Source organism: Rattus norvegicus, chromosome 16 (assembly GCF_021556685.1).
Source record: "Rattus norvegicus strain SHRSP/BbbUtx chromosome 16, alternate assembly SHRSP_T2T, whole genome shotgun sequence".
Classification (NCBI taxonomy): domain Eukaryota; kingdom Metazoa; phylum Chordata; class Mammalia; order Rodentia; family Muridae; genus Rattus; species Rattus norvegicus.
This window is the reverse complement of record NC_141549.1, coordinates 1,002,005-1,014,215: the sequence shown is the minus strand read 5'-3', so window position 1 is coordinate 1,014,215 and position 12,211 is coordinate 1,002,005. Positions and strand designations below refer to the sequence as shown.

At 48.2% G+C, this 12,211-nt stretch overlaps 1 long non-coding RNA gene across 5 annotated transcripts in view; it reads left to right on the top strand.

The window, feature by feature from the left end:
- Positions 1-12,211, top strand: part of LOC103693859 (uncharacterized) — a 179,229-nt gene that overhangs the window by 98,906 nt on the left and 68,112 nt on the right. For 4 of the 5 annotated variants that reach the window (XR_015640146.1, XR_015640143.1, XR_015640145.1 and 1 more), the window contains exon 3: positions 8,298-8,417. This is a non-coding gene — a long non-coding RNA (uncharacterized LOC103693859). Of the gene's footprint in view, positions 1-1,984; positions 2,176-8,297; positions 8,418-12,211 lie in introns of those variants that run through there. The other variant, XR_015640147.1, reaches the window with a different exon arrangement.

Sequence of the window (12,211 nt, the reverse complement as noted above, 5' to 3'; positions counted from 1 at the left end):
GGTCACTGTTAGCATTCTGTATAATAAGCTCCGCCCCACAGTTACCTGGCAATGACTAGGTATGCCTGACACTATAAAAGGAGCCATTTGCCCCTCTTCTGTCTCCCTTGTTCTCTTGCTCTTCCTTTCTTGCTCCCTCCCCACCACCAACATGCTCATGGCTGGTCTCTCTCTCTCTCTCTCTCTCTCTCTCTCTCTCTCTCTCTGTTTCTGTGCCTTTCTCTGACTCTACTATACTCTTAACTCCCCTCCCCATGCCCTGAATAAACTCTATTCTATACTATAGCATCCTGTGGACAGTCCCTCAGGAGGAAGGGATACTACAGCATGGGCCCACTGATGTGCCCCCTTACCCCATACCTGACTACACCTCCATAGAACAATCCCCCCTCTTTATATTTTTATAAACACATCTGTCATGGGAGTCCTGATTGTCCTAAAGACCTTGCAGGAGCTTTGTCCAAGCTCCAGGCTCACCAGCCTGTCTTCAACGCTGCCCAGGAGCAGATTCCCAAGGATTAATGAGCCTTTCTCTCCTGAGGGCCCTGCTCTGGGGTCAGAAGGGATGTGGCTTTGGCGATGTAGGTAGTGTAGGGTTTGGGGAGATTTGGAGCATAGGCTGCAGCTGTTAATTTGGCAGAGCTTTGCTGCAGATGTGAGGATGCTGGGTGGGGGCTGAGGGGAACTGAGGGTGTGGTGGGACCCAGCATGAAGCCGGTGTCAGAAGGAGCCTGAGTGCTCTGGGAGAGGGGCTACAATCCCTGATCACATCATTGCTGGCTGGAGGTCAAGCTGCCTGCAGCTGTCTCCAGAGGTTGGTCAAGTTTCTCCCTGCCCTTGCCCTCCTGGATGCTGACTCCCCAGGCCTCTCATACTCTAGCCAGTGTGGTTTTGGTTTTGGAGTCGAAGCAACACTGGGCTCAGGCCCAGGCTCCGATTATCCTGAGCAGTGGAATTTGGGAGCTGGGGGAGGCCAGGCTTGGAAGAGTATCTTAGCTAATGGAAAGATGGAGCTGTGGACTCCTCCCTGCTTGGCTCTTCTCTAACGATGGAGCAGGGCCTCCTCTTCCTCGAGTGCAGCCATGGACTCCAGGATGTAAGCTCATAGCTCTAGACTGGGGTCCTTTCCCCTCTCCAGCTGAGACAGTCTTGGTTCTTTGCCCAGAGGGGGCCTACCAGATCTTTATTGACCTGCAATAAAAGATTGTCAGGAGCACAAACGGGAGGCTCTTGGAGTCTCCCAGGGATGAGTAGTTTTGTGCTTGTTGACATGAGTAATCTGCCCATTTCTTTTTCTTCCATTTTTCTATTAATTTACTCATCTTGCAGTCAAGTTATCCAAACAACCATCCATCTGTCCATCTGCCCATTTATCCATCCAACCATTCATTCATCCGTCCATCTGTCCATCCATCCACCCACTCATCCATCTGCCTGTCCATCCGTCCATCTGTCCATCCATCCACCCACTCATCCATCCGCCTGTCCATCCATCCATCTATCCATCCGTCTGTTCGTTCATCCATCCATCTGTCTATCCATCTGTCCATCTGTCCATCCATCCATTTGTCTGTTCATCCATCCATCCACCCACCCAGTCATGCATCTGTCTGTCCATTCATCCATTCATCTCATTGTCTGGTCTATACTCTATCCGAGCATCCATCTAAGTGTCCATCCATCTTTGTATCTATCCATCTGCCCATCCATCCATCATCATTCCAGGTAGTACTTGCTCTGAGCCAGAGCTCCATGCGAGTTGCTAGGATACAGACACAAACAGTTTACTAGGCCTGCCCTGAAAGTATTCCAGGTCTGGTGACCTGATATTTGAATAAATACCCGTGTCTCCTCCTCTGCCATATCACGTCGCAGTGAATGTGAAAGTTGTTTCATGAATCCAAAGGATTAACTGACTCCAACCTAAGGGGCCCCTCCTCCAAGTCAGTGTCTCTGATTTCACTACGTGGAGTGTGGATTTGACAGGGGAGGAGATGGTGAAGGCCACTTCTGGCAGATGGACCTAGGCTTGCCAGGGCAGACCTTTGCAAACACATAGATAGATAGCATGGTTGGGAGTGGAAGGATGAGGTACTGCAGTCGCAAGGCTGAGATGAAACAGGGTTAGAAAGCTAGGAAGACACTTTGGGAGACTGGAGGGCCTTGGATGCTAAGGTAAGGCTCTTGTATTTTGTCCCATGGTTCTCACGACCTGGGGGAACAGGGCAAGCATGGAGTTTACAGTATCAGATGTGGACTTTCAGAGGATCATGGAGGCAAGCCCATCTGGACTAGAATCCCACCCTGCTGCCTCCTACTGTGGCGAATGAATGAGTCTCTCTGTCCATTTCCTCTTCTCCACACCAATAAAAGATGATGTTTTCTGCATTGCTGGGTTTCTGGGAGCTATCAGAGCCCATCTGAGAAGAGCCCGGTGAGGGCGGGGGCTTGGGGGAGGGATGAGAGGAGGAGGAGAAGAGGGAGGAAGAGAGAGAAGGGGGTGGAGGGCACTATCTCCAAAGGCTTGGCTTTGCTTCTCCACAAAGTTTTCTCAGACTGTGGGATGACAGGCAGGTTCAGCAGGCTGTCTGAGTTGCAGATTTGACGGTGATATCAGACTCAGACAACTAGTGATGTCCTGGCTTGGGAAAGGACTTGGGGACCGCACTGTGACCCCAGGTGCACTGGCACCAGGCCACTCGAAACTCTTTCCGCCCATGAGTGGCTCTCTCCTCCCTGCCCTGTCTTGCCCTGCACAGCTGTTCCAAGGGGATGGCTCCCTGGCTCCAGGACTCTATCTACTAATCCCAGGGAGCAGCCTGCTGGGGCGAGACCTGACATGTTTTGACGCTTAGCAGGCCCAACTTACCCAACTCTCTGGCTTTGTGCCTTCCCTACCAGCTTCAGGGCTGAGACTGTGGTCCACTCCCTTGCCTGGCACCCCTTGCTGACCTTGGATCCCCACAGGCCACGGAAGAATTCACAAAGAGATATGTGCAAGAGAAAACATATATTCCTAATGGCTCAAATCACCTGCCCTTAGTGGGTGGCCAGGAAGGTAGAGCCAGAGCTCTTCCACCCAGGACACTCTCACATGTATCCCTGAGCCTCAGTTGGCTCATCTGGAAAGTGTGGATGACTATGCAAACCTCACAGATATTAGCTTGGGATCCAGAGAAGAATGAGAAGGAAGGGTTTTTGCAGACTGTAACTCACACATGGGTCTGTGATGTTGGCCAAGAACTTTCTCCTTGTGCTGTGTGGACTGCCTCCTTTGAATCTATGGCTGCCATCTCCCTTCTCAGCTCTGACCATAGGACCAAGCAGCCTCTGTGGTCACCCAGAATCTTCTTGGACTCTTAGTACTCTCATCTGGGGAAAGAAATAGGTGAATCTTTCAACTGAAGAAACAGGAGGACCCATAAATAGATGGGTCATCCAGAAATGGAGCCTTCAGTGGGGACAGAACACTTCAAACTCAGACTACAGATACAGCCTTTCCAAGGGTATTTTATGACAGAGGAAAAAAAAAAGATCAACTTCCCAAAATGACTGCAAATCAAAGTTAATTGATGTTTAATTGAATATGTGCATAATGTAATATCATGTCAACTTGTTAAATGGAGCTCACCCTAGCTTCTCTGAAGTTATATGTAAATGATATTTGAAACAGGATATGGATGCATTTTGATGTGTTTATTGTGATGTGGTATGGCATGCTAGACGGAGAGGGAAGGAGGCTTTGAAGATTTATTTCTAAGTAGATCTGTAGGAATAAAATGGAGGTGGGGGATGCAGCCCATAATAGCTGAGCTGCCACCTTCTGCATGCTCTCCCGGATGTCCTTGGGTGAAGCTGAGCATTTTCAGCACCCACAGGTAAGCTAACCTCTGGAGAAAGCATTGAGAAAGCATTCTGGAATCTTCTAGGACAATCTAGTAAGTCTTTGCAGTAGTGTTTAGTTTGTTCTCTGGGATTGGGATTTAGATAGGATGAGTCTTGTAAATGTAGCTTGGAGCCTCCTCCCCCATCCCATCTTATTTTTTCTTTACCTTCTCCCCCTCTTCCTTCTTTGGCACTGGGTGTCTGGTGAAGGAGGGCCTTTCAGCTGCATCACAACATGATAGAGGGCAATGTGGTCAGACAGGGCAAGCTCTGAAGTTTGGGTCTCTCCTCTTCCTATTACAAAGCTACTGCGTGCCATGAAGACCCTGCCTTCTGTTTTCATCTAAGCTCAGTTACCTCTCAAAGACCTTTTCTCCAGATATCATGGACATACGAATGCAGGAACTGTGTTTCTAATGCATGAACTTTTGGGGGACACAATCATAATGTAACACCAGGGAAGTCACTGGTATTTGGGGGAATATTTGTTATAGGGCATAGTCTACAATGTTGAGTTTTATAGGAGAGGGGGCTGAAGCTTGTTCTTGAGGAGCCATGTAGGTGTTCCTAGAGCTGTAAATGGGGAACCAGGGAATTGCAGTTCGCTTCCCACATATTCAAGAAACTCTATGAACTATGCTCCCTTCCCTCTGAACTCTGTGCCTTGATCCTGAGTGGTTTGAGCTAAGGTCAAAGCTCTAGAAGTTCCATGGATCCCAGTGCATACCTCTGGGCATCTTTGACACAACGAGGGTCCTTGGCCCCACGTTAGCCTGTGGTGTATTCTGGTCTGTGATCAAGCCTGGAGTCACAGCAGGGAGGCAACTTTGGAGGTTCTGAAAGTGTCTGTTGTTCTTAGGGACATTTGAGACCCCAAAGTTTATTCCTCCCAATACTGACCCCATAGAAAGCCAGAAGCTACTGCCTTTGGCCATATTTCTCCCAACAGGATAGGAGTTGGGAATATACAAGCAGGCCTCATTTCTGAGGCAGGTCTATGATGTAGCATTAGAACCCAACTCAATCCTTCATGGAAGCCGAAGAGGCTGCTGCCACGGAGGGGCACAGCTCTGGGCAGAAGGCTGTCTGTGCTCTGGGTACTGGAGACAATTCCTAGTGTGCCAGGGAAGGTCAAGTGACCATGAACCCAAAATAAGCTCTCCTTCTTTTACATTGTTGTTCTTGCAGCTATGTATGTATGCATGCATGGATGTATGTATGTACGTACGTATGTATGTAGAAATAGATCTCTTACTATGTCTAACTTGAAAATGACGTTTTTATTAAGGATTGTGTTGTGCACCACGGAGATTACAGATCCAGTGGGAGTAAATGAGAGGATGGCATGTGGTGAGCTAGCCGGGTCCTCAGCCCCAGATTAGCCTGTGGTGTATTCCAGATCCTAACATTCCTGTTACTACTGCTAGTTGTTGTACAGTTCCAAAATTGTTTTATGTTTTTAGTTACCTCTGGTGCCATCTAGGTAAGGACTTTATGATATTTGTAAGGTTCTCAGCTAGCAGTAGTTCGGGGCTCTTATGGTCTATCCTGGGCTCTAGATCCTTTTCACCTTGTGGTAGCCTGGTCTTCACTGTCCCCAGGTTCTGCCATGCCTATTTTTATGTCCTGCCAGCTGACAAGAACAAACTGGTCAACAGTACTCAAGCTGAGGTGAGTCTTGGCTTCTTGCAACCTTGGGAGCCTCAGAGGCTTCCAGAAGCTCTCTGCTACTGTTGTAGTCCAAACACCCCCTCCACTCCCTAGATGTGCAGAGCCGCACTGATGAGCTCTGGCCTTGTAAAATGCCAGCTGTCCATGCCCTCTCTTCTCCCCTGCTGCTGGACAGGCAGCCAGGCGACTCCTTGGCTTAAAGAGCAGAGGCTGTCTAAAGCTGGACATGTCTGGAACTAAAAAACAGATTCCTGCACAAGTGGGCTATGAGGGTGTTCTCTGGGGTATCTTGCAAGGTAGCTAGAGAGCGGGCTGAGAGAACCAGAGACGCTAAACAGAGACTCAAAGTGTGGCCTTTGCATCCCTACATGGGATGCTTGGAAGTACGAACTATACCAGAGAGCATCATGGATGAGGTGGGGGTTGACCTTGGAGACATGGCAAATCCCCAGGCATCTCCAGATCAGACAAGCAGGGCAAGAGGCAGCACATGGTATTCAGCCTACCCTATCCATAGCAGCTGGGGGATATTTCATAGACAAGCAAGGGAACCCAAGGGTGCCAATCCTATCAGTCACACCCTACACGGTCAATGTCATTGTTTCTTTCCAAGAGTAATCTTGTCTTTTCCTGGATTCATCTCTACTTGGCTCATTAAACCAGGATTACACAGGACTCCTGTGTGCCAGGTCCTGGAGGGTCTAGGCAAACTGAATTGTTTCCAAATAACAAGACTAGCCCCATAGGGCCGGCTGTTGCTTTGGATGAGGGTCTACACTCACCCACATCTCAGCTCTAGACATGGCCTCTTCCCACTAAGTTCACCAGCACTGTGAACTGAGTGTCTGCTCCCCAAAACTGGGCTGGACAGCTTGGGAGTGAGTCTTTTCTTTTGCAAGAGGAATTAGAAACTTCTTTGGGATGAGTGGGGTGAGGTGGAGGAAGGGTCTAGCAGGCATGTGAGTTTCTTCCCTTTGTAAAGCTCTTCTTCCTTCTACCTGCTCCCTTCCTGCTGGGCTGGCTCAGCTGCAGCTCTGGCCTTGCAGCTACTGCTGGGGAAAACAGAAAACCACAGCTATGAGGCCCCAAACAGGCCTGCATCATGTTTACCAAGTGACAGAACCCTGGGCCCATCTCCAAAGAGGCTGGAACTCCTGAAGCAACTTAGACAGCTCATCCGTGTCCAAGGCTGTGTTTCACGGGCCACGAGGGCTGGGAAGGCTGTTGGCGGTCATTGCAGCCAAGTGTCTCATTTCATCAAGAGGCCCACAGATGTGAGTGAATTGGCCATGGTCACAGCAGAGCACTGAGACTTTGTTTAAGACACATGGGAAGGAGAGAAGGAGGCTGAGATTGAGGCTCATGGCTAAGGGAAGAAAGAAGAAAGGATACTAGTTAAAGCTCAGGTTCACCCTCACAGGTGGCTATTCTCAGATCTCCCCTCTCTTTCCTCTCATGTGCCATCAGCTACTAGTTTTGAAGCTGAGGTCATTGACCAAGGGTCAAGGGAGAAGGTAAGGCTGAGGCTGTGCTGGGTTTAACTTCTGAGCAGGACATAGGAAGCTCCACTTTCTCAGTCTTGAGCTGTCAATGTCTGGTGCCTTGCCCCTCTTTTTTAATCTCTAGGTTTGGGTTGGGGGGGAAGGACCCACAAACCAAGCTCCCTTCCTTTTCTCTATGATGTTCCACCCTGCTGAGCCTTCTTTTCAAAGTACCCCTCTATCCCCACCGTGCCCTTGGCACACTGGTGGCTCAGTAAGCCTCCTGTCCCAATATCCTCAAGAACATTGCACCAAGCATGACACATTGGCTAATTTTGTTCCACTTCATTCAAAATGGCGTTGGGATCACCGGGAGTGGACAAACCTTTCTTCTATCCCATTTAGTTCCTGTTCTCCACATGATATCATGGTCCTTCCGTGAGCCCTCCTCTGACCCTGCTATCTCTTTAGTCCCCTTTCCAGGATAATTGTCTGATGTAGTCTAATATGTATGAGTGTGTATGCACATGCATAGGTATCAGAGGACGTCTTACAGAACTGAGTTTTCTCTTTCCACCATGTTAAGCTTTGGTCTCTAACCTTGTCTCCTATTCAAAATGGGGTTCCTCTGCTTCCTAGCTTTGTTGCCTCCTCTTGACCCCCTGAAATGAATGAGAAATTAGAAGCTTCATTTATTCCTGTGTCTACCTTGGTTTCTGTCACTGTAGACTGAACTTTTAGGTCACATCCGTCCCCTGCTCCCCTGCTCAGAACCATCTTATTTCAGAACCCCCTTCCTGCTTATGCCCTGACCTTCTGGTTGGGATCACCATTTCCTATACCCAGAGCATTATTTTTAAGGTTTGGATGACGTGTGCTCTGCCTCCCCAAGGCTCCTGTATTAGGGCTTGGCTGCCAGTTGGTAAGCTTTGGGAAACACTCTAACCCATTCAGTGGACTGATTCTGTGGTGGGTTCGGGGCTTGTCACGGGGAAGTAGGGAAACTTCAGAAGATAGACGCTGGATGAGAGAAGTAGGCCACTGGAGCACATCCTTGGTAGCTGTAACTTGTCCTGTTGCCCTCTCCTCTGCCTTTTGGCCACCCTTCTAGGCTTGCATGTCCTCCTCTGAAGGTGTTCTTTCCCACTATACTGTTCTGCCTTTCTACAGGTCCATAGCAGGGAGGACAACCAATTACAGACTGGAAGTCTGAACTGGTGTCCACGATGAATCATCTTCCTTCCTCATTGTTTCTTGCAGGCATTTGTCTCAGCAAGGAAACCAAGACTAGCCTAGCCACCGATCTCCTCTCTTGGTTCCAAGCACCACTTGTTCGCCAAGGTCAGAGACCTACATTTTGGCAAGGAGATGGATCAGCAGGTAAGGTTGCCTGCCACAACAGCTTGAAGACATGATTTGTTCAATTCCTGGGTTTAACATGGTGGAAGGAGAGAACCCACTCCCACAAGGTGGCCTCTGGTATGCATGCATGCACCATGACACATAAGCATGTATTCACATAAACATAAAAATACATAAATGTCATGCAAACTAATGAGAAAGAAAGAAGGAAACAAACAAACAAACAAAAAGGAATTTCCTTCTTGTGTCAGGTGGACAATTTCCTACTTCCCCCAAGACACTGACCTCCATAGTCCCAGGACCTGTAAATGCATGCTATGTGGCAGAAGGAAGTTACTGATGGGGATAGCATTTGAAATATTGAGATGAAGAGGCTCTGGGTGAGCCTGGAAACCACAAGGGTCCTTCTGAGAGGGAGGCAAGATGTCAGAGTGGCCTATGGGAAGTGTGACAATAGAAGCCTGAGGTTAGAGAGGTCTTGCCTCAAGATAAGAACTTGTGATGGCCACTCAGAGCCATCACAACTCCCCTCTGGAACATCCCGAAGAAGCTACTCCTGACAGCAATGGCCTCTTAACCTTTTGGGTTGTTGACCCCCTGCCGAACTATGAGTGGACATGTTTGTGTGGTGTAAGCTACTGTGCTCTATCAGTGTTGTACAGGAAATAAACAGCCTCAATGCTGCTCCTTAGGTACTTGCTCCATTCATTTGACCTCCAGTCCTATCAAATGCCCCTTAGGTTTATTCCTTCTATTCCCAAACCCATGTCATTGGTATCCTTCCTCTCTAGAGTCTTTGCAGTGATATTTCAACAAAATTACCCCACAGCTCCCGTTCTTGCAAGTCTAAGCCTTGTTTGTTATGAGACAATAGGCCCTTCCTGGGTAGCCTTGGCTTGCAGGCTGAGGCAGGAAGCTGAAGCCTCTAGGGTATGAGGAACCATGGATATCCACAGGGTCGGATGCTAGCTCCTCTCTCCTGCCTGGATCCCTGTCTCAAGCCTTACCATTCAGCCCTGTGGTGCAAAAGGGGCCCACATGGTTGCTTGTGTAGCTCTCTCGTTCTAAAACATCCACCATGTCTTTTATCAAGTCTCTAAGCATTTGAGACTCTCTGGGGCCTTTGCTCTCTCTTCTGTATCATTAGGGCTCCACTCCAGAGGAGCTTTAAGCTGCATGGAACTCTTAGCCTGGACAACTGGGCTGAGCCTAGGTCACTGACCTCCCCCATCTCCAGTGTGCTCGCAAGGTCTTTCTACTGTCTTAGAGCTGGATGGCCCCGCAGGGGCTGTTTCCCACAGCTGTCCTTTCTGAGGCTGGGAGTGCGTACGTGTGCTGCATATGTGGGCGCACACTTGCGTGTTTTAGGAGGAACAACTGAATTTTAAATAGTTTATTAGGGAGCCGCTCAAGGCGCCTTGGATATGAAATTTCTTCAGAAAAAAAAATAAATAAGAAAGAGAAAAAATTTCCCTCTATTTTGATGATTTAAGTGTTAATGACTCAAAACCATATGGATCACATTTCCCTCCCATCCACACAGTTTTAAAAAGTATCAGAGAGACTGCTCAGGGCAAGACGCATTTATGATTCCATCGATCCAACAGCATGGTGGTTGGAAGGCTGCACTCCAGATTTGAGGGGAACAAGTCCCAATCGAGCCAGGTCGTGGGCTCCCTCCTCCCCTCAGGCCTCTTCTACATGGTCTCCGGGGAAAGCCACCCTGGACTTCTGGGGAGAGTATTCCATATACAACTTGAAAATTCAGCATCCCATTGGTGTGTGTGTGTGTGTGTGTGTGTGTGTGTGTGTGTGTGTGTGTGTTTCAAAACCTCCAGAACTAATTTTAAAATGACTTAGGTTTTGGCAGACTGAAGAGGTGTTAACTCAAACCCGGGTGGATTTCAAGGGAAATGTAATTAGAAAAGCCCTTTCCTAGTTAGCTGAGAGACAGCAGTAAAGATGCTCGTTGGAGGACCGTTCGGTGTGATGAGAGCATGCGGCCATCAGGGCCGGTGTGCAGACAGGCACATGGGCCCCACCCCAGCCAGACCCTCTGCCCACACCCAGCACTGGGACCATAAAACAACAACATGGAGGGGGTACATGCAAGGACCAGGCCGCAGCTAAATCATTTGTGGTTGCTTCTTCCAGGAACCAAAGTGGGGTGAAGTGAGGGTCACTGCTGGATGGAGAGCACAGTTTTGATCCATTCGATTCCTGGACCCAATCCTTTCGCAGGCTCGTGAGATGACTCTGAGAACTGGCTAGCTTTGTGCATCTGTGTCCTGGGAGCAAGCTTTCAACTCCCAAAGAAGTAGCAGCTCAGACCCTTCATGACAAACCACTGGTCTGCTTACTGATGCTATCATCCTGCCAGTGGTTTCTTCTGCTAGTAGCCCTTCCCAGAATTCTTCCTTGACTACCTTCAACATTGTTCTGCCTGGAACACCAAGTTCTCTTTTTTCCCCCTGCAGGGTCCTAATGGGAGTCTGTCTCTCCATTCTCTGTGACCCTTGAGCATAGTGGACACACATCTAGGTCCAGTGCACTGCACCATGTCTCCTCACAAGGACCTGTGTCTGTCCATCAGCTTTGACCTCCTGGGGGAGGAGGAAAGGCATCTGTCAAAACTCTGTATGGACCAGGCTACGGCTGAGCTTAGTCAGGCTTGGCATGTGTCTTAGTGCTCAACAAATGCAAAGCGGACCAACCAGAATCCTGTGGCAATCTCAAGCACTGCCTCATCACTCATTAATTCATTCGTTCATTCATTCCCTCACCCAACCACTGGTCCACTCATCCATCTCCAACCTATATATGTCTCTTCATCCATTCACCCACTAATCCATGTTGTCCATCCATTCACATCTTTCCAGCACCATCCATCCATCCATCCATCCATCCATCCATCCATCCATCATCCATCCATCCATCCATCATCCATCCATCCATCCATCCATCATCCATCCATCCATCCATCATCCATCCATCCATCTATCCATCCATCCATCCATGCATCCATCCATCCATCTATCATCCATCCATCCATCCATCCATCATCCATCCATCCATCCATCATCCATCCATCCATCCATCCATCCATTACCTACACACCCACCCATTTCTGTCATCCATCCATTCACATCTTTTCATCACATCCACCCATCCTTTCTCATTTACCACTCGTTCATCCTTCCACCCATGTATGCACCTGTCCTTTTACCTACTTCATATATCACTTGTCCATTTGCTTATCAGACACAACAGATCTGATCCTTTTCTGTAATCCCGTTGTCGAATTTCATTTCAAATGATCTTTGACTATTTCAAATGCGTAGAGTCTATGACATATTGCAACAAACAGCTATGGACCACCCACTGATCTATATCTTTTATTAATATTATACCATCTGTGCTTGACATTTTTCTTTTTAAAACATAGTTTTATGGCCCCATGTGTTGGCTCTGTAGTTTCAACCCTTTGTCTTCCTCCTGGGAGATGGTGTGTCTCATTTCTACACATGTCTTCATGTTTTTAAATCACGTGTGCTTGTGCTCACAAGCAGCAAAGGTTATTTTTTCAGGTTTTAAACTCTTGTATAATTGCTTTTCCTGCTGCATCTGTCTCTTCGCAACTTGGTTTATTTTCATTCATTCTTATAATTCCATTATATTTTTTAATATCTATTGCGCTGGCTGTTTTCATGTCAACTTGATACAAGCTAGAGTCATTAGAGAGGAGGGAATCTCAATTAAGAAAATGACTCCCATGAGATCAGGCTGTAGGCAGGCCTGTAGGGAATTTTTTC